Below are 21654 nucleotides of genomic sequence, written 5' to 3' on the forward strand. Positions count from 1 at the left end.
CCCTTCTTCATCTGATACGACCTCATCTGGTTCTCGAGCAACATTCTTCTCTGCATAAAAGTATGTTGTTACAGGTTCTTGAGAGCCTCCCACATCTCAACTGTCGTTTCCTTCTCGGTTATATGTGGTACCACATGATCCTTGACCCCGTCAAGGATAAAGCACTTGGCCCTCGCCATCGCCTCTTCGTACCTGTCATTATCATTTGGGCCCACTGGGATAGCTATAACCTTCAAGGCGAAGTTCTTGACACGATTCCTGTCAAGCACTGATAAGATTTTGGCCTTCCAGACTGCAAAGTTCGATGCTCCATCCAGTCTATCCTAGTCTCTTACCTCGTGTAGTACCATGACGCTCCTCTACTTCTCTCCTGGAAGTTTTTTGTTCAACTTCTCTGAGTCTCTACTTCCTATCTGGAAGTTCTCTTCTGGACTCTCTCTCAGTCCTAATTTCCCTCCTAGAAATCCTTCTACTGCTTGTCGAAATGCCCCCTACTCTGATCGTCTTGTGCAACTACACTGTTGATCTAGGTTCCTCGGCTAGAAACCCTCGGTAACAACTCTTCTGGCCCTTCTCCGTCAGGTACTGTTCTGACTATAGTACCTCACCAACTCCACTCTGCAATATTTCAGTAGTCGTCTAGACTCCAGCAACTACCTCTCTGTGAACTGCGTCAGCCCCTCTCGGCCTCATGCTGGCTCTGCGTCACCCAAAATGGGTCTGCGTCAACCCTCTGGCCCTCTGCGTCAACAACGCTAGCCTCTCTGAGGCTCTGCACAGCTCCTAGCATCTTTTGTGTGGCTCTGGCTGGCTCTACTCAGCGGATGTCTCTTAGTCTCTTGTGATCTGCAATCACGCTTTGATACCATGTTGAAGTTTCTAAGTTTACTTAGTTTAGAAACCCTTCATGCACTTTTTCTGATTTATTCCTACCTACTTGTTATTTTTCTTTAACAAGTTATTTACAAAGTAAATACTGAAAATAAACACCAAAGCATGCTCAACATATTACAGATCAACAACTAAAAGAAACAAGAACAAACACACCACATGACACCATTATTTTTGGACCAATGTCCCTGGAAAAACCCAATATGGGAAAAATGATGCAGCTATATGAGGGTTTTCTTATTAAGCAATATCGGAGTAAAATCTATGTGCCGAAATTGGCCTACCCAACAGAGAATTTCCTTAGTAGCTATACCTCACAGTTTGAGAGAAATCTCCTAGCTGAAACCCTGAGAAACTGGAAGATGTCATGATGAAAGACCATCACAAAGGTAACTTTGATTTAAGTGTTTATTTCTTATTTTGAACAAATATCTAGATGGGCTTATGCAGGACTGCCAAAGGGAAGAACTGTGAATGTCTTCCAAGAGGTCCATGTAGTAGGATGTAAGATGCTTCTGAAGAAAATATGGCATGAAGAAGGCGGCATGACATGAAGGAAGGCCAGATGTAAACTGATGGATCGCTTTTTGATGAAAGGAATGATGACATGACTGACTCATGAATGAAATTGATGGATGGTTTGTGCCTTATGAAGAAGCCCCAAAAGATGAAGACTCCTTGACAAAGAAATTCATGACATCGAAGGAAGGAGCTCTTCAAGAAGTTGGTTGAGGAGATGTTGTAGGTCCCTAATTAAGAGGGAGCCTGAAAAAAACTTTCTTGCTTGAAAGAAACTCAGAAATTCCTAAGCCAAGAGGGAGCTTAGGTACCTTCCTTCTATAGGAATGAGTACATTCCTTTATTGGAATTGATATGTCCTCCCTATTGAGAGGGAGAGATAGACACATCATTCTGGTCTTCACCTGGGAAGACAGAATGGAGGATTAGTTAATTATCTGGCATCTGATACTTTTTGAGGATGATATAGGGCATCCAAGATAAGAGTGGTCGTGGACTGATATTCTTTGAGGACTGGCTATCCAAGATAAGAATAGTCCAAAGTAGGTTATACTCTACGAACACTCAGGGGGAGTATGTACCTTGAGAGAATGATTATGGTGTCTATGAATCATTGGTCTCGCCAACATTGTGCTCTGATCATGTGGATAGAGCTATTAGTCAAGGCCTTGCTATGTGACAATGTTGGTTGATATGATGCTAGACAAATGGGTTACCAATCCGATTCTTCTTCTGAGAAATTCTTCAAATTGAGAATGACCAAGTACCATTATGAATACCTCCTTAGTTAAGAGGGAGTGTTGTAAAATGTAACTAGGTTCGGTCTTCATAATGACATGTAATTATGATCTTTGTAAATGATGAAAAGAAGAGAATAAAAATATTTTTGCAATGCCTTGCTTCATGGGTTTCATGAGAAAGAGCTTTTATGTAGATGGCTCCCATTGAGAGCCTTAGGATTTATCATTAGAGTCAAAGAGTCAAATGCCATGTATGGAGAAGCCCTTCTTGGGCAAGTGTCAAATGTATATAATTCTATAGAACCCTCTGTTGATTTCTGGTAGCATCGAATCTGCTCTAGCCTCAAGATTTTGCAGGGAGGCTAGGACACATGCATTCCATAATACATAGAAATCGTTTTGGAAAATTCCACCCAAAGGAGGTTTAATTAAAATTATTAATTATTTTTAATGGATGCCTAAGTCTAAACTTAGGAAATTAAAATAATTAAAGTGTATTAATTAACCTGGGTGTGAATCTTCTAGAGAAAGGCAAGGATCAAGTCAAGATGATCTGAGCCATTGATTAGAATCTAGTTTGGGTTGTCAATTGATCAACGAGAAGATTATAAGAGGCTTGATGGGCATTTGGATAGTCACATCGAGTGAGATCAAGAGATCGGTTTCTCAAGTGAGCAGCGTAGTGGTTGCCAGAGAAGTCATCGAGGAGATTTCTTGCGGTTAGGGGCAGGGATAGTTTTCTGGTTGGAGAGTTTCCTAATCCGGGGACACATTGCAAAGGAGGCATGGAGAGATCCAAAAGAGGCAGCATAGAGCCACGTTGGGCAGCATAAAGCCACGCAGAGGCAACGCAGAGCCTGAGAGGAGATCCGCAAATTTGCTAAGGGGCAGATCAAATCCAGTGTCAGGAACTAGGGTGTGAGACTGGAGGGCCACAGGATCGAGCATCTAGCCAGCAGATCGATCAACCAGAGGGAGTGACGCAGTCCCTATCAGTTGTGACGCAGAAGCTACACAATGACTGCGCAGAGGCAACTTGGGGCTAGCCATTCAGTGGTTGGATCAGTGTTGAATCGCCAGTGATAGTGTGAGGTATTTCTCACTAATTTCTCTGCCAATCAAGTTCTCTGCATTGGATAGCCAGTAAGGCATCCAAAGATTGTATTCAGAAACTACTGCATAATAATTAAAACCCTCAGTTGCTGCACCAGTTTTCCCAAGTTGGGTTTTTTACGGGGACATTGTCCAAAAAAAAGGTGTCAATTGTTTGTGTGTTATTTCCTTCTTCCTCAGTACTTGTTTCTGCAGTATTTTATGTTGTGAAGGTTGCAGTAGATTCTATTTCGATGTTTACTGTGTAACACTATAAATAACTTGATTTAAAAATTAACAAGTAGGAGAAATTTAATCAGTTGTTGTAGTAAGATTCAGGATCACCGAATTTTCACACCCTCCAACGACAAGCACTAGCTCTCTTCCTCATGTTGGCTTCAAGATGAAGAAAAGATCTCATGTCGACTTCAAGCTATGGAGACACACCTATTCATAAATACATGTCAGCTAATTTAAAAGGGGAAACCACTATAAATATATGTAAAGGCTCTTCGCATTAGACAATGAGGTAAGCTCTGAAATCCAGACAACAGAAAGAACAGTTCGGACTAAACGCGAAAGAGTAAGTAAAGGACAGTGAGGGTTTGTTTTGGGCCAATCATAGTATACAGTTTGGATCTCCACAGTGAAGAAATTCAGACATGTCTCTCTGTGATTTTAGATAGACAGTGACAGTGGGAAGTTCGGATCTTTGGGTAAAGGTCTCAATGCTACAACAAAAAGATATAGTTTGGATATCTATATCACAACTAGATGATATATAGAAGCAAGGGTTCAACAATATGAAGGAGCTGCTACTAAGTGATGTATTACAAGGGTTTGGTGCTACTGCAGTAAGGACAGTTTGGAGACAATAAAGTGATATGGTTCAGTGCCATCTCAAGTATGTCTACAATTCATTGCTATCACATTATGCTCAGAAAGGAGATAATTTCCATGCATAAGAGGAATCGAAAGGAGGAAGGAGAAGAAATTCAGAGAGCTAGTGTCTTGGTCTTGAAGTGGCTAAAAGGTCAACGGTCTTGGTCTTGGTATTCGTCAATTGGAATCTCTATAAGAAGAATTTGTGCAGGTTTTCCTCTCAAAAAGTGAGAGGTTTTGGCCCTAGCTCATAGCCTACATGTTGTGTCTCTTGTCTATTTATGTTCATGCATTGGTTATTGTTTGATGAAGAAGAACACTAATAATCTAACAAGAAGAAGATCCTAATCTAAAGAAGTAAAAATCATTCACAAGCAGTCACTAATAGAAGAGAAATCACCTAATGCTAATGCCCTAGATTTCTCAACTTGAACAGCCCTACCTTAAAAGGGGGTATCCACTGCTATATCTCACTGCTCTTATGCCTCGAGCCCCGAGCAGTTAACTAAATAAAAATCATAAAAAGGAAAAACGCATATAAAGAAGGGTGGAAAAATCAAGGTCGAGGCACCTCATGTATCAAAATTGCTCCCTCCTATATAGTATATACCCAAGTGTGGGTTTCCCTTCTACTAGTTGCCTTTGTACCCCAGCATGTGGCCCAGGGCTGACCCTTCTCTTCCCCTACTCCATTCACCTCTTTATCACATACCACCACCTTTTAAAGGATGTATCTTGCACATATTATCCCCTTTAGAAGTAGAAACCACCTAATGGGATACTTGGTTAATCCCATTTGGAGCTTGGAGACATTAGCACCTGCCAAAGCCCTTTATGGAAGGGCAAGCCCTTATGAAGTCCCCACGTGTGGTCCATGGTTTGTAACCTCTTTTACTCGATTTCCTTGATGACTTATTAAAATGGAAAGCTAGGGGACGCATTGGATCTTTTGCAGGATTGCAAGTGGTCTCTATCTTGGGTTTGGTCTCCCTATACCGGGTCCTAACCCTCTAGAGGGCTACATTGGCACATGTAGAGTGTGTGTTGAGATCCATGGGCCTCAACAGCAGTACACAACACCCCATGGATCCCCAAAGATGTTCTAAGATTGTCTGAAGATCCACCTATCGGATGAGGAAGATGCACCTAGTTCACCTTTGCCCAGCCAACCTTACAGATGTTCCAGGCATTTGGCAGCTGACCCAGGACTTGTAGAATGATGTGGCATCACCTACACCATCATCTAAGCCCTGAAGGATGGTCTACAAACATCTTCGACTGATTTGGAGACATATGAGGTTATTATTGTGCCCCCACACCCACTGGGAGCACCACATGTTTATTGTTTGGAGAACAAGAGACCACCACCTTGTCCATCACTTTTGAGGGCCCTATTCTTCATTATGGCACTTATGGACCTCATCAGGCCTCTTGGAGGGCCCTATGACATGCATTGTTAATCTCTTGAGAGGCTTGTTATTTCATTTATGAGCTAGTTTGGTGGGCTTGTCACCAAGAGTTAGGTTACTAGCACATTAATTTATTTTTGGGGCTTACGTAGGCCTAAGAGACTAATTCAAACTCCTAATTAGTGTATAAATACAAGTGAGATGAGTTCATTTTCTCATCATCACTTTGGATTGGATCTCTCTTCTCTTTAGAGAATTTCGCATTTTTTTTGGGATGAAGAATTGGAGCATGGATGAATTTTGATGTTTGGATTGGAGTATTTTATCTTGGAGCTTCTTTATTGTCAAATTGTTGATGGTTGGATACGTTCTATTACATGTATGTACACACTTTTAATTATATTCTTGTTTTACTTTTTTCATATGCATTAAATGGGATTTTTGCTATCATAGGGCTAATTGTTGCATTGCATAATTGCAAATTTGTGGAATTATTGTTTGTATATAGCATCTCTCAATGTTTGGGCCATGTATGCGAATGAAATCTCCTAGGGATAATTTCACTAGGGAATTTATCTTGATAAGCCATCTCTTTTGCCAAGCAAAATATAAAAGCTTTAAGGTCTCTTCCTCTTGCCCTAAAGGCTAAGTGAAGAAGTCCTTACGACTTCCTTGTCCAAAATACAAGTACCTTTTTCATTATTCTCCTAGACTGCATTCTCCCGAAGGGATTAAGGCATTATTCCTCCAATAGGTCATCACTCAAAGAATACTTTTCTTCACCTTTCCCTCTATATTCTAGGTCTAGTCAAGTTGGGTCACCTAGGGCATCATTTTCCCGACAAAATATTCCAAGAAAAAGTTCGATCTCCTAGCCTATACTGCATTGGTGTGTCCTCAAGGCCTCCTTCAGTTTTGAAGCCATTCTGATGGTGGAGTTGTGAGATATCCCTAGCCCTAGCTCCGAGATCAAACTTTGCCCTGGTGTTCCCTAGGCTAGTGCCTCATAGGATCAATTTGACACCTTTAAGTGGAAATTCTTGTTTTGATCGTTTCCCCTTCCTTGTCTAGGTTAAGATCATCATTGGTTGCTAGATTTTCTCTCCTTAACCTAGGATGGGTCCACTTGGCCCCGTGTGGTCTCACACCTTGAAAAGTCAAATCTTCAAGAACCATTCAGGAAGTCAAGTCCAATAAGGATTTTAGGATTGGGAAACTAATTTACGAAACTAATTTACAAGGAATATTCCACTAACCTAATCCTCACCTCATTATCCTAGAACTCTTTGTACCTTGCTTAACAAGCAAGTAAGATCTATTCTTAAACCCCTTCCAGGAAAAGGATCATTAAGGTCACTTCACATCCATTGGTTGATTCATCCTTCACAAGTGATTTTCTATATACCGGGTCTCCTCCCATCGGTGAAAGTCTGTAAAGAGTAAGGAGTCTTAGCTGAGGTGAGAGTCGGCTAAGCCTCCATCGTTGCCCTTTGCTCTAGCAATTGTTCCTTTAGGAGTCCCTTTTATGCCCCCTACTAATTTGAGCGGTAACATTTTGGCATCGTTGTCGGGGACACAAAATGTGTGTTTTTGTTCCACATGCAACATATTGAGACTCCATTGGAAGAACGAAGCACTGGTTCTTCATTCAAGTTCAAAGTTAATGCTTGTAGGGTGAAGCAAGCATCTACTAAGGCAGGTACATTCACCCTGGCGACTCCATTTTCAATTCTATTGTGTAAAAATCCTGAGAAATGGACTATTTCGAGCTCCCTGCTTCTCCCTATGATGACCTTAGTCCTAAAGAAGCTCTAGAGCACCCTAAAATCAAGAAATGGATAAGAGGTTGGATGCCTAAATTCAAAGGAGGTCCTAATCAAGATCCCAATGTCCATCTTGACGAATTCTCTTGGGCTTTAGCCCTGTCAAGGATTGAAAACGAGGACACAATCATGAGATTGTTGGCCTTATCATTTGTAGGCCAAGCTAAAGATTGGTATGATAGCCTACCCCATGAGATTGCCACTAAATATGAATATTTTGAACATGTCTTCTTAGAAAGATGGGGTGGAACCCCTCATGAAGAATGGATAGCTCATAGATACCCCTCTAAGGCAAAGCTACGTGATGAAAGGAATAATCTTGAAAAGAGTCTTGGTAAAGGTGTGGAAGATGCCTCAGGTTCCCCTTTAATGTCTGAAGAGAACCCTCCTCCCGTTACATGTGACAAGACCTTGGAAAGGGGGGTTGGTGAAAGCTTTGGTAATCTAGGTGATGATCAATCTTTGTCAGGTCCACGTGACAAACCGAATGACTTTGAGAACATGTGTGTTGAGAAAAATGAGTCTATGGAAAGTGAAGTTGAGACTAACCTTACCTTTCTCAAGGATAGTACTCCCGATGATTCTCCTTTTGAGAACCTTGAGGAAGGTGGTCCCATTAGCCCCTTAGAGGATGACATTGAAGATTATTTCCATATTGAAAAAGAGAAATGGGAAGTTGTTGGTCCTCAATTTGACTGTGCTCCCGTTTATGACACCGACAAGGAGGATGAGGTTGAGAGCAGTCCTCCCTTTCTCCCAAGCATTATTTATGAGGACATATCCATCGATACCTTTGGGAAGGAGAATTATCATTTTCCCTTGCATGAAAAGGAGCAATTGGGGATGTCTGATTCTCATTTTTTGGAAGACCCTACCTTTGGTACCAACAATGATAGGATTGATAAGGCCCTTGCTCATACCTACCTTCCTTATGATTCCGGAAGTATATTCAAATCACTTGAGCCTCTAGAGTTGGATTTTCAGGAAAAGGATCCCGTTGAGACTTCACCTTCCCCTTTGCCCTTTTCTATTGTTCATCATCTTGAGTCTTCATCAAGTGATCCCCTCACCCCTTGTCATATGATCTCAAGTAACCATGAGCCCAAGTATAGTGTCAAGGAAGAGCCCCTCATTGATTATACTTTACCTCCTCAGACAGACCCTCGGGGTTTTGATCACTCCATGACCTCCCCTCTCCAAAGTGACCATCACCTTGAGAAACCCATTTGTTGCACTCCTTTCCCTAAACCTTTGGTCCCCTCTCATCACAACCTTGTGGCATCTATAAAACATAATGTTATAGACAATCATTGTGATAAGGAGTTCTCGAGGGTGATCATTCATTCCACCATTGTGTACCTAGAAGGAAAGCCCATGACCTCTAGATTGACATGTTTTATTTCTCCTAGGACTTTCCTTTACCTCAAATGGAGATCATATTTTCCTGCCTCTCCCTTGATTCATCCGCCATGTGACTATGTCCACATTCGATTTTGGGAGTTGCTACATGAGTAATCGATTATATTGGTAGGCAAATCTATATTGATATGATGATATGTTGGTTGCACTAGCTTTATGATTACACTTAGTATTAGTCTTACTATATGCGTGTTAAGATAGGATGCATTGCATGCTCATTTTTTCATTATAACTAAGATCTTATGATATTTCTCATCTTATAATAGATGCATCTTTGCCCCATATTCTTTATTTATCATATGTGCATGTAACAAGTATACGGTAATGAAGAGAATGTTGGAGTTATCGTGACCTCTCATTCGAGTAGCTTCGTCCACTTCTTAGAAAGATCACGTCCTAGTTGGAGATAGATGTTACCCACCATTTTATGGGTGATATCCCTAGGATAATTTTTTTCTCCAAGATGGTCCTCAACCGGCAGCCACCAACTAGCTCGTTCTTCCACTTCTCCTCCACCTGAGCTAGCCATGTGGTCCCTCACCCATCTGTCATGATCGTATGTTTAAAGGTGGGCCTCCCGAACTTAAAGGTATGCCTTGTCATTTGGTAATTGAGTATTATAGTTTGCTTATCATGGACACTTTTGGGCATGGATTAATGGGAGGATTCGACAGAAACAATGGGTTAAGTCTGTGCTCATGTCCCCTAGACCCCTTTTGGATATTAACCTTGGATTCTAGTCCCGTGGGATCTCTTTTACTGACTATTTGGCTTTAGGGATGGTATTTCACGAGAAACCTTGATTTTGGTTGCGTGGTCTCGCTCCCTCATCCGCATATATTACCCCCTTTCCATTCATTATTACCCCATTCATCATTTCTCCCACCTGAGTCCACATTTCTCCACTGGGTTCACATAGGGCTGGCTCTCCCCTTCCCCTTGCCCATACCTTGGGTCAGGCCTGGAATGATGCCTCGAAGGTTCATGCAACTAAAAAAAAAAAGTAAAAGCACAATTGGCCACATTCAACAAGAAAATGTACCACAAAATGCAAAATATGGTCAGGGCAAATACATTTAGCACATGGGCATAGCCAATACATGAGCTATACCCCATCACCCTAGTTCCTACAAGTTCTATGAGCCTCCTTCATCATATAGGAATCCATGATTGCCCCAACCCCTTGTGGGAAATGTACTACCCTACCTTAAAAGGGTGTATCCACTGTTATATCTCACACATCATGCTCTTACGCCTCAAGCCCCGAGCAGTTAATTAAAGAAAAATCATAAAGAGGCAAAAGGAATATAAAGAAGGGTGGAAAAATCAAGTTCGGGGCACCTCATGTACCACGATTGCTCCCTCCTATACATTATATACCCAAGTGTGGGCTTTCCTTCTACTAGGTGCCTTTGCACCCCATCATGTGGCCCAGGGTTGCCCCTTCTCATCCCCTACTCCATTCTCCTCTTTATCACATACCATCACCTTTTAAAGGATGTACCTTGGACATATTATACCTTTTAGAAGTAGAAACCACCTAATGGGATACTTGGTTAACCCCATTTGGAGCTTGGAGACATTAGCACCTGCCAAAGCCCATTATGAAAGGGTAGGCCATTATGAAGTCCCCACTTGTGGTCCACGGTTTGTAAGCTCTTTTACTCGATTTCCTTGATAACTTGTTGTACTGGAAAGCTAGAAGACGCCTTGGATCTTATGCAGGATTGTAGGTGGTCTCCATCTTGGGTTTGGTCCCCCTATATGGAGTCCTAACCCTCCAAAGCGCTACATTGGCACATGCAGGGTGTGTGTTGAGATCAATAGGCCTCCACAGCCGTAGACAACACCCTATGATCCCCAAAGATGTTCAGAGATTGGTTCGAGATCCACCTATCGTACGAGGAAGATGCACCTAGTTCACCTCTACCTAGCTAGCCCCACAGATGTACCATGCACTTGGCAGTTGACCCATGACTTGTATGTGAAAAATCGGTGACCCGATTCCCTACTGCAGCTACTTATTAAATTTCTCCTACTTGTTAATTTTTGAATCAAGTTATTTACAGTGTTACATAGTAAACATCGAAATAAAATCTACTGCAACCTTCACAACATAAAATAATGTAGAAACAAAATACTGCGCTAGAAAGAAATAAACACACACACAAATACACCGTTGTTTTTGGACAAACATCCCCGGAAAAACCCAACGTGGGAAAACCGATGCAGTAGTAGAGGGTTTTAATTATTACGCAGTAGTAATCTGAGTAAAAATCTTTAGATGCCCAATCTAGCAATCTGATACAAAGAATAAACTGGCAAAGAGTTAGTGAGAAATATTCTCACACTGTCACTGGCGATCCGAATCTGATCGAGGCTCTGGATGGCTAACCCCATGTTGCCTCTGCACAGTCTCTGCGTCACAGCTTCTAGGAATTGCGTCACCCTTCCAGCTGATCTTCTGCTGACTGGAAATTCAACCCTATGGCCCTCCGGTCTCATACCCTGACTTCTGACACTAGATCTCGACTGCTCCTAGCGAAATTATGGACTCCCTCTGAAGCACTGCACTGCCTCTCTAAACCACTCAATGCCTTCTCTTCCTTACACTCTCCGGAACTGGAAAAATCCCTTCCGGTCTACTATCCCTGCCCCTCACTGCAAGAAGATCACTCGATCTCTCTCCGACAACTCAATGATGCTAATCTTGAGAAATTCGATCTCTAGATCTCACTCTCTCGGTGTGTTCTCCAAGTGCCCATCAAGCTCCTTATAATCTCCCATTGGAGCAGCAACGACCAAGATTAAAACATAATCAAAGGCTAAGATTAACTGGGAGTTGATCTTCGTCTTCTTCTAGAAGATTCGCACCATATTTAATTAATACCCTTTAATTAATCACATTTCCTAAGTTTAGACTTAGGAATATATTAAAAATGATTAATTATTTTAATTAAACCATCTCTAGTTGGAATTTTCCCAAACGATTTATGGGTCTTGGAGAATGCATGTGTCTTAGCCTCTCTGCAAAATCTCAAGGCTAGAGAACATCTGATGCTACAGAAATCAATATTGTAAGATGATGTGGCATCACCTAAACCATCATTTGAGCCCTTCCATATGGTCTACAGGCATCTTCGACTCATTTGAAGACCCATGAGGTTATTATTGTTCCCCCAGACCCACTCGGAGCACCACAGGTTTATTGTTTGGAGAACAAGGGGCCACCCCCTTGTCCATCATTTTTTAGGGTCATATTCTTCATTATGGCACCTATGGACCTCATCGAGCCTCTTCGAGGGCTCTACGACATGTATTGTTAATCATTGGACCTCTTAAGAGGCTTGTTATTTCATTTATGAGCCAGTATGGTGGGCTTGTCACCAAAAGTTAGGTTGCTAGCACATTATTTTGTTTTTTGGGCTTGTGTAGGCCTAAGGGACTAATTAAAACTCCTAATTAGTGTATAAATACAAGTGAGATGAGTTCATTTTCTCATCATCACTTTGGATTGGATCTCTCCTCTTTAGATAATTTCGCACTTTTTTGGGATGAGGAATTGGAGCATGGATGAATTTTGATGTTTGGATTGGAGTATTTTATCTTGGAGCTTCTTTATTGTCAAATTGTTAATGGTTGGATATGTTCTATTACATGTAAGCACACACTTTTAATGTTATTCTTGTTTTACTTTTGTCATATGCATTGAATGGGATTTTCACTATAATAGGGCTAGTTTTTGCATTGTATAATTGCAAAGTTGTGGAATTATTGTTTCTATATAGCATCTCTCAATGTTTGGGCCATGTATGTGAATAAAATCTCCTAGTGATAATTCCACCAGGGAATTTATATTGATAAACCATCTCTTTTTCCAAGTGAATTATAAAAGCTTTGAGGTCTCTTCCTCTTGCCCTAAAGGCTAAGCGAAGAAGTCCTTAAGGTTTCCTTGACCGAAATACAAGTTGTTTTTTCATTATTCTCCTAGACTCCTTTCTCCCGAAGGGATTAAGGCACTAGTCCTCCAATAGGTGATCACTCAAAGAATACTTTTCTTCACCTTTCCCTCTCTCTTCTAGGTCTAGCCAAGTTGGGTCACCTAGGGCATCATTTTGCTGACAAATAGCCCAAGAAAAAGTTCGATCTCCTAGCCTCTACTACGTTGGTGTGTCATCAAGGCCTCCTCCAAATTTGAAGCTATTCTGATGGTGGAGTTGTGAGATAACCCAAGCCCTAGCTCTGAGATCAAACTTTGCCCTAGTGTTCCCTAGGCTAGTGCCTCATAGGCTCAATTTGACACCTTTAAGTGGGAATTCTTGTTTTGATCCTTTCCCCTTCTTTGTCTAGGTTAAGATCATCATTGGTTGCTAGATTCTCTCTCCTTAACCTAGGTTGGGTCCACTTAGTCCCGCGTAGTCCCACACCTTGAAAAGTCAAATATTCAAGAACCATTCGAGAAGTCAAGTCCAATAAGGATTTTAGGATTGGGAAACTCCTTTATGAGGCATATTCCTATAACCTAATCCTCACCTCCCTATCCTAGAACTCTTTGTAACTTGCTTAACAAGCAAGTAAACCCTATTCTTAAACCCCTTCTAAGAAAAGGATCATTAAGGTCACTTCACATCCATTGGTTGATTCATCCTTCACAGGTGACTTTCTATATACCGATTCTCCTCCCATCGGTGAAAGTCCATAAAGAGTAGGGAGTCTTAGCTGAAGTGACAGTGGGCTAAAGCCTCCATCATTTCCCTTTGATCTAGCAGTTGTTCCTTTAGGAGTCCCTTTTATGCCCCTTGCTAGTTTGAGCAGTAACACCTCCTAGAAAATTGTTCTTTCTAAATCTTTATATCTTCCAAGTTAATGTTTAGTTAATGTTCAAGATAATCACTAAGAGTGGGGATATTACTAGGAACCTCTATAATGTTAGTTTTTGTAACATCGGATGGTGTTCTAGTCTCAAACTTTGTAGAGAGACTATAACACATGAGATTTCCAGAACCCATAAATTGTTTCTAGAAATTCCACCTAGGGACAGCTCAATTAAATTAATTGATCGATAATTAAAAATTCCTAAGTCTTATTGTCGCTCAGATTGTACAGGCACTGCGACAACGACTCAGGTCGGGGGTTGTCACTCTTATTCCCAACCTCTTCGTTCTAGTTGTTTCCCAACAACAGGCTATAGGGGGTAGTCCCTATGGAAATGTGAAGATGAAAGACAAGTTGACAACCAACAAGTCCGGGAAACATGATTAAATGACCTAGCTACTTGGTTAAATTTAGCAAGACTTAAAGATTAGATTAGATTTAAATGTGAGACCAATGCCTTATGGAGTCAACTTCTTTCTTATTATCAATTTGATGCCAAGTAACCGGATGAACAATCACGGCTTGGATGCTTGACTATCCTAGATGAAGTGCAAATCCTACAAGCTAGGTGATATGCAAAATCTTGGTTGATTTTAAGTTAGATGCCTATTCTAAGTGTAACCTTCCTCTTAACTATTTTGGAACTAGTCTCTAGAGTAGGTTGTGGGATAGAAGCCAACAGAAAGCAAGAAGAGGTTGTATTAACGATAACTCCCTCTCTGTTCTAACCGCCCGATGCCTCTGGCACTACAGAGACTATGGCTCTGACGACTGCAAGGTCACCGTGTTAACCACTAAAGAGGTGCTAAGCCCCTCAAGCTAAATTGATAAAGGTGGTCCTATTCTCTATCAACCAAGCTTATGCTTAGAGGTAAATTATTAATGCAAGAGGCTATCCCTAGTATGCAAGTGCAAGAAATGAATGCTCTTTAGGTGAGACTACTTAATTTGTTAAGTACTTAATGACAATGGTTTTCAATTAAGAACAATAAGGTACTTAAACAATAAATGAATAAAATCTCAACCACAAGAGAAAGTGTTCAAGTTTAACAGTGCTAGAGAAATGCGGCAGTAGTATAAATAGACAATTGCTCAAAGACAAAATTAATGCTACTTAAGACAATTAACAATATCCAAGATTATAATCAATACGTCACCAATATGCAACTTAAATACAAGAGAGAAATTTAAATCTCTTATCACAATGATGATCAAAATAGCATCCACAAGAGATATCCAAATTTAACAATGAGAAATGAATACACTCAATGACAGTAATGGCAATGAGAAATTAAGAGCATCAATCAACAATGTCACTTAGAGCAATTATCCAATTAAATACTTATCAACTTGATTAGAGCACTTGTGTGAATGCAAGAGTGTAAAAGATGCCAGCGACTAAAATTAAGCCCAAATCACTTCAACCATGAATGATTATGAATTGTAAAATTTCCTTACCCAATTTTAGAGACTTATATGTGATTTATTATGCTGCAACCTTGTATTCAGAGGTCTACAATTTTATATCAGCAATCAAGAAGTGATGCAAAATGCTAAAGATAAGCTAGAAAATCAAAGCATTTAACTTTCAATGATCTTCGCTTTATTATAGGACTGCTTAGACACTATAGATCATATTTATTATGCTTACATCAGAACTCAAAATGATGTATATCAGATCTGTAATAACTTAGAAAATCAGTGATTCAGTGTTTAATAAACCAACAAGGTGCCTAAATATTAATGTCAAATAAGCTCCAGTGATTAGCTAATCAATTTTTATGAATTTTATATGATCTTTAGTCAATTTTGATGATTCTTATTTAGTTTATATCACTGCATAAATGGCTGTAGCAAATATATCAGATCTGGAAATTTTCCCACAGTCCTCAAAAATAACTTATATGCAATCAATTTAACTACAATATTAATGTTCAATGCCTTAAGTGACTTGTCAATGAATTTAGGCTTATTTTATGTGTGTTTATGCCTTGAATACACTGTTGTAACAATTATATCAGACCTGAAATAAGAAATAAATTAATTAATTATTTTAACGTCCACGAGGCTAAAGATAGCCTATGGGATAGCTTGCTTCTGCATCTGGCTCTTATATTCGGCCCTTTTCCTCTTAAGTCTCATAATAAAATCTCCTAGTTTCTCGACAAACCCCTCGCTGAATAGATTATCCCAAGAGCTAGCTATTAGAATATCCGCATAACTTTCCCTGTTGTCTTTGAAGGCCTCGCATTCTAAAATGAAATGCTTTTCTGTTTCCACTTTTCTAGAAGAGAAAAAATACATACTCTTTCCTCCCACACTTCTTTTGGCCTTTTCCAGCGGCCTGTTTCACAATGGAGTTTATGAGAATTAGTCCTTGATTGAACAATAAGAATTTTGGCTCTCCGAGAAACTTTCAAATCAGACCTTGAAAATCATATAACAGCCAACATAAAACAAGAAAATTAATAGACCAAACCCTTGTAATTTATTTTGATGTTTTGTACTAGTTATTACCTTAATGTGTGGGTTTTTTAGGCTTGTATTATGATGATTATGCCACTATTATATCAATATATCAGATCTGATACAAATTATTCAGTCAATTAAAATGAGAGATGAAGGCAATAGAAATAAACCCCAAGGCCTAATGACCTATGCCAAGCTTGGATATGTGAGAGAAATCACTCCTCAACACCTGCACTCACAAAATGTTAGCTCAAAACCCAAAGATCGAACCTTTATGACTGTTGCAATCACAAATTATTAGAGATAAAATGCCAATCCCTTGAAGAAACCCTTGTTTGCAATGAGATCTAGCCATTGTAGGGCTTACGACCTTCTTAATGCTTGCAAAATATGTTCCAGACACTAGCCTTTTAGGTTGAGTAAGGGCTAGGGCCTTCAAAAAATGGGTTTCTTCCACAATTTGAAAATAACCAGCCTGCAAAAATGGGCTCAAAAACCCTGGAAGTCTAAAGTTTTTAAGGGTTTGAAACTCCAAAGTTTACACCTTTCCTTGATCCCTTGAGAGATTTCACCTGTACAAATAAAAAGAAATTTTCCCAAAAAAACCCAATATATACAAAAATAAAATAAAAACCCCAAACCCCAGTTGCTGCAAAACAAGGGTTAGAAAATTTTATTTACAAAAAATTATCTTACAAAAATAATTTACAAATTATATACAAATATACAATGCTTGAGAAAAATTTTGAAAAATAGAATTTTTGTAGATCTTGACAATGGCTAGATGTATTTTGAAAGATAAATGTCAAACCACAACCTTAGTGAAGTTAGAAAATCACATAAAATATTCAAAATCCAAACATAGTCGGCCTGTGCCCACAGTTTCTGAACTTGGAGCCCAAGGATTGGGGAACCTGCAAACTCTATATATTTTCTCAAGAAGAAACCATTAGAACATACAATGAATCAAATCACCTAAGATAAGCCCAAAACTTACCAATAGAATGTTCCTATCATCTACAAATGAAATAACGATTCAATTAATATTTGAAGCACAATATAGGAATGCCTGTACCCAGCACATACCACAAATCAGCGAGACAAAGACACCATGAACTGCACCCCAAAGTCTTTTATTATGATGATCAAAACATTCCCAGCAGGACAGTGGCTTTACACCAACTTCTACATAGTTACATTAGAGCAGAGCTCAAGATCGTTGTGAAAATAGAAGCAAAAATCCTTCTATTTATAGAGAAATTCCTCCAAATGGAAAATAACGACTAGTTGGCTTGATCCCCGTCAAAATAATCTCGGTCGTCAATAAATCTTTGATGATCTTTTAATCTCTACCATCGAAATAATTATTTTTGAGGAATTTTAGAATTTCTCATCAAAACCAATTTTTATTAGCTCAAAATTTTTTATTTTGAGCTAATTTTCTCAAAGTGTGGAGTGGGAAAGAAAATATGTAAGAAATGGGTTTCAAAGAAGACGACCTTCTAATGAGAAGAGGCATTAAGCTTTTTATCTATTTCATGGAGCTTGAAAGAAAGATTCATTCATCTCTATGAGATCAAAATGATTTTGACTTTGACTTAACCACCAAACTCCAAGGGTCCAATTTTTCTTGAAATTTCCAATATTCCTTTGATGGGGGACCTCCAAATTTGACTTTTCTAAGCCACGAATTTTTCCACTTGGAAAATTTAATTTCTCTAACATTTTAATTTTTTCTCTAATTAATTAATTTTCTCACTTAGGATTTAATTTTATTTTTGCCAGAAAAAAATAATTAATTGAGACTTGAGGGATTAATTATTTTTCCACCCTCAAATATTTTAGTCATGGTGTCTAAGTATGCGGGACCATGCACTAAAATATTTTTCACATAAGATTTTACAATAATTCAACCCTCTAAGAGGGAATACCGTTCGTTATAGACCCTCAAATAATTTACTCAATTCTGCGACACAATATGATCTCGTAGACCAAGTGACTTGTAATAAAATAACTTAGCCAATTAGCTTAAATTATTACCCAATCACTTTTACAAAAGACTCGACTAGAACACTAGGACTCACCTAGGACTTTGACGATAAATTCCACCCTAGCTTTGGGGTAAGGATGAAGAGAAAAACTCTGGCGATCATCAGTGTTTAGAACTGGCGATCATCAGTGTTTAGAAACACAGATAATCAGTGAGACGAAAAACCTCCTAGGATGAAATTCGTCACCAAAATAATAGGATTACCTAAGTTGTTACATAACTACATAGTTTTACTAGCATCATTTACATTACAAATTTGCGAAATGAGTTTATAATCACTCAAAAAGTTGTTGGCTAATGATCCTGATCTTTGAAAAGAATTGGCACAACTGTTTCCTTGGAACTATGACAAAATGTGTGCAACAAGTCTAACTTAGGGAAATCAATTAATTAATAGGAATTAATTGAGAAAGGTGAGAATTATCTAGAAAATCACATGGATCGACTTAGAAATGATTTCAATTATCAATAAGGACTTAATCGTGGTCGTCGGTGTTCCAACTAGAGATTATAAGAGGAGGTCGATGGGGTTGGAGAAGAACACACTTGAGGTCGAATTCCTTGGCAGAGATCGAGCTTCCCAATTGCAGTGATTCAATAGAGGAGAGTTTGAGCCAAAGAGGAGATGCAGAGACAGTGAGTCCAAAGGAGGATTTCTAGATTTGGAGAGGCAACAACAAGTGACAAAGGTATTCCACAACAGAAGTTGTGCAGGGACTGCACAGATGCTTCAATGAGCAATTCGATTTACCTGAGAGGGAGATTAATTCAACTTCCAGAGGCCAAGAAAGTCTTCCTAAGGTCTGGAGAGTCACGTCCAGCAGCAGAGGCAAGCAAGATGACTTGATCAGAGAGGTTTTCCAACCACATGTGTGAGGGTCTGCGCAGAGGCAACGTAAAAGGACATGCGCAGGGCTTGGACGACCAGTTCTCAGAGGGAGCCAAGTGTCGAGATTGCTTGTGGAGAGAGAAATTTTCTCTCTAATTATTTTTGTTAGATATTTGTTGATTGGATAGCCAGTTGGGCATCCAGAGATTGTACTCAAAATTTCACTGTTGCATAATAATAAAACCCTCATCAGTTGCACTGGTTTTCCCGCGTTGGGTTTTTCTGAGGACAATTGTCCAAAAATAATTGTGTCAATTTTATTGTGTGTTAGTATTTTCTTAGTTTCCAACATTTTATTTCCACAACATTTTATTTGTAAAGTAATTGCAGTGTGAATTATTCATTGTTTGTCGTAGCAAATAAACTGCTTAATAATTAACCAATTAGAAGAATAATTTCTAGTTGTTGCATTTCAAGCGAATTTTCACATAGAACATTTTGGATACTACCACCCAAATGGAGGTTACATCTGATTTGCTTTTAATAGGTTAGGCCCCTATTAGTTTCATTAGATTAAAAACCTCTTATGTTTAGTTAGATTAAGAGACTACCCACACAAAACGATGTCATGAGAGAAATGCACAAGAAAATCACAAAAGGTACACCAAATGTGGGTAGCTTGAAGCCACCATTGTACATGAGCCTTGTTACCCACCAAAATGTGGGTAACCCATAGGAGGAATTTTTCTCCTCCTTGGACTGCCAGCCATCTAGCAGCTGCATTGATCAGCACTTGACATGATGGCATGGAGCCTCCACATATATGCCACCTCATTAGGGCTTTACTTGGTCTTTGGATTGATGAGGAGATGTCAGCTTGGAGAGCTACACTTCCACAACTGAGGAGATCTAGGAGGTTTCAAACCCTACAACCAAGGCTTTCATTGTACATTTTGAGGGACAGCTACACTTGAAGCCATTTGGAGGCCAGATGTTGGAGTTTTGACATGTTCTCATCCTTTTTGATGGAGACATCCTACTTTTTGGAGAATTTTCTTGTAGATTATACACATTGGGCTTGACCATTGTATTGTTGACTCTGTCATGTGGAGAAAATTAGTTCTTTACTCATACCTAAGATAGATCTTATTTTTTCCTTAGATATTATTATTTTATTGTAGATTGAGATAGAGCTCAAACCTATACAAGGGTTTGCTCTCTTCATTATTTCTCATGGTTGGATTAGTGAGGAGTCTCTCCTCTTGGATCTTTGTTGAATATCCTTTTTTGGAGGCTTAATGGAAAGTCCAAGGGTTCTTGCTTATCATATGTGAAGCTCTATCATGTTTCTAATTGTTTTTAGTGAATGCTAGGAATTGCTTGCAAAAACCTTGCAATGAGAAACCATAAAAATGAGGCTATTTACCACATTTGAAAGGTTTTAATGTGAAAGGTTTTTTCTTATTAATACCCGCCAATTTCATATTTCTGAATGTGTTGTCTTCCATCTATCATCTTATTAAGAGTTGTTGTTGGATCAATACTTCACTGTAGGACTCACTTTAATAACATTGTTTTGAGTGTGGCGCCTTTAAGGACCCCTCCAAGTACATTTCTTGATCATTTAACAGGTTAAGATGTATTGTGGCATGTATAGCAGCTCTATGTGTTTTAAATTTTCATGAATTACTGTCTTGACTTGGCCTCTTCACTCCATTGGCCCAAAATTAGATAGGCACTAGTTCCTTATCATCTGTCACCCCTTTTATTCTTATTATACTACCAAAAAGACAATAGCATTGTTTTGCTAGAGCTATCTCTCCACGTCACCATTGAGCTTCATCATTATAGATTTAGTAATTCAAATCCCGAGGGATACCCCCCCTTGAATTGGAGAAGAGCCAAACCAAACTGAGAGGATAGATTTTTTCTTAGGTGACAATGGTGATTGTCCTAGAAGTTCCCCCTTGGGTTGCACCTGGTGGATTAGGTATTTTATCAATAGGTGTGAGTTGGGGAGGTAATAGATGATAACACTACACATGTATATTTGTGGATTCTCTAAATATTTTCCACTAGGTGTTTATTGAGAAGTTAATTTTATATGTCACAAGTGGTCATCGTCGTGCAATTAAAAATAACAGAAAACTAACCAACAAAACAAAATTTGACTAATTTTTAGACTTGCAGCCAAACAATACAAAAAGACATAATGATACAGACAGAAAAATGCCAAGGAACCTTAAATGAAGCAATATGTCAATGGATCTACCATTGTTAGAAACAACAATTTAAGAATATTTTGTATAAAATAAAGACAATTTATGAATCCAATGGTCACTTCCGATGTTGTGCTTAAAGTAGAAGTGTGAAAGCCAATCAGGAACTGGAAGTCAAGAACAAAAACTATTCCAACAAATTATGAGAGGATTTATTGTACTATTTTTGTAATAATAATGAAATTAAGGATCTTACTAATAAATTAAAGATCATGTGATTCCATCATTCCAAGTATATCACCTGTATGTGTGCATTTGAGATCATGATGACTAATGACTAGTTGTTGGTTAGGCTTTAAAAAACAAATTAGCTCCAATACAATTAACAAAGAGCTAGCTAATTCCTTCATTGTTGCATTTAAACCATTATATTGTGC

The 21654-nt window shown here is 39.1% G+C and overlaps 1 protein-coding gene across 3 annotated transcripts in view; it reads right to left on the minus strand.

The window, feature by feature from the left end:
• LOC149145260 (adenylate kinase 5, chloroplastic-like) overlaps positions 1-21654 on the minus strand; it is a 399806-nt gene that overhangs the window by 334116 nt on the left and 44036 nt on the right. The gene's annotated exons all lie outside the window — the stretch shown is intronic.

This window comes from Pinus tabuliformis, chromosome X (genome assembly GCF_031772625.1).
Source record: "Pinus tabuliformis cultivar Carrire ecotype Pingquan chromosome X, CPIR1, whole genome shotgun sequence".
In the NCBI taxonomy this organism is placed as follows: domain Eukaryota; kingdom Viridiplantae; phylum Streptophyta; class Pinopsida; order Pinales; family Pinaceae; genus Pinus; species Pinus tabuliformis.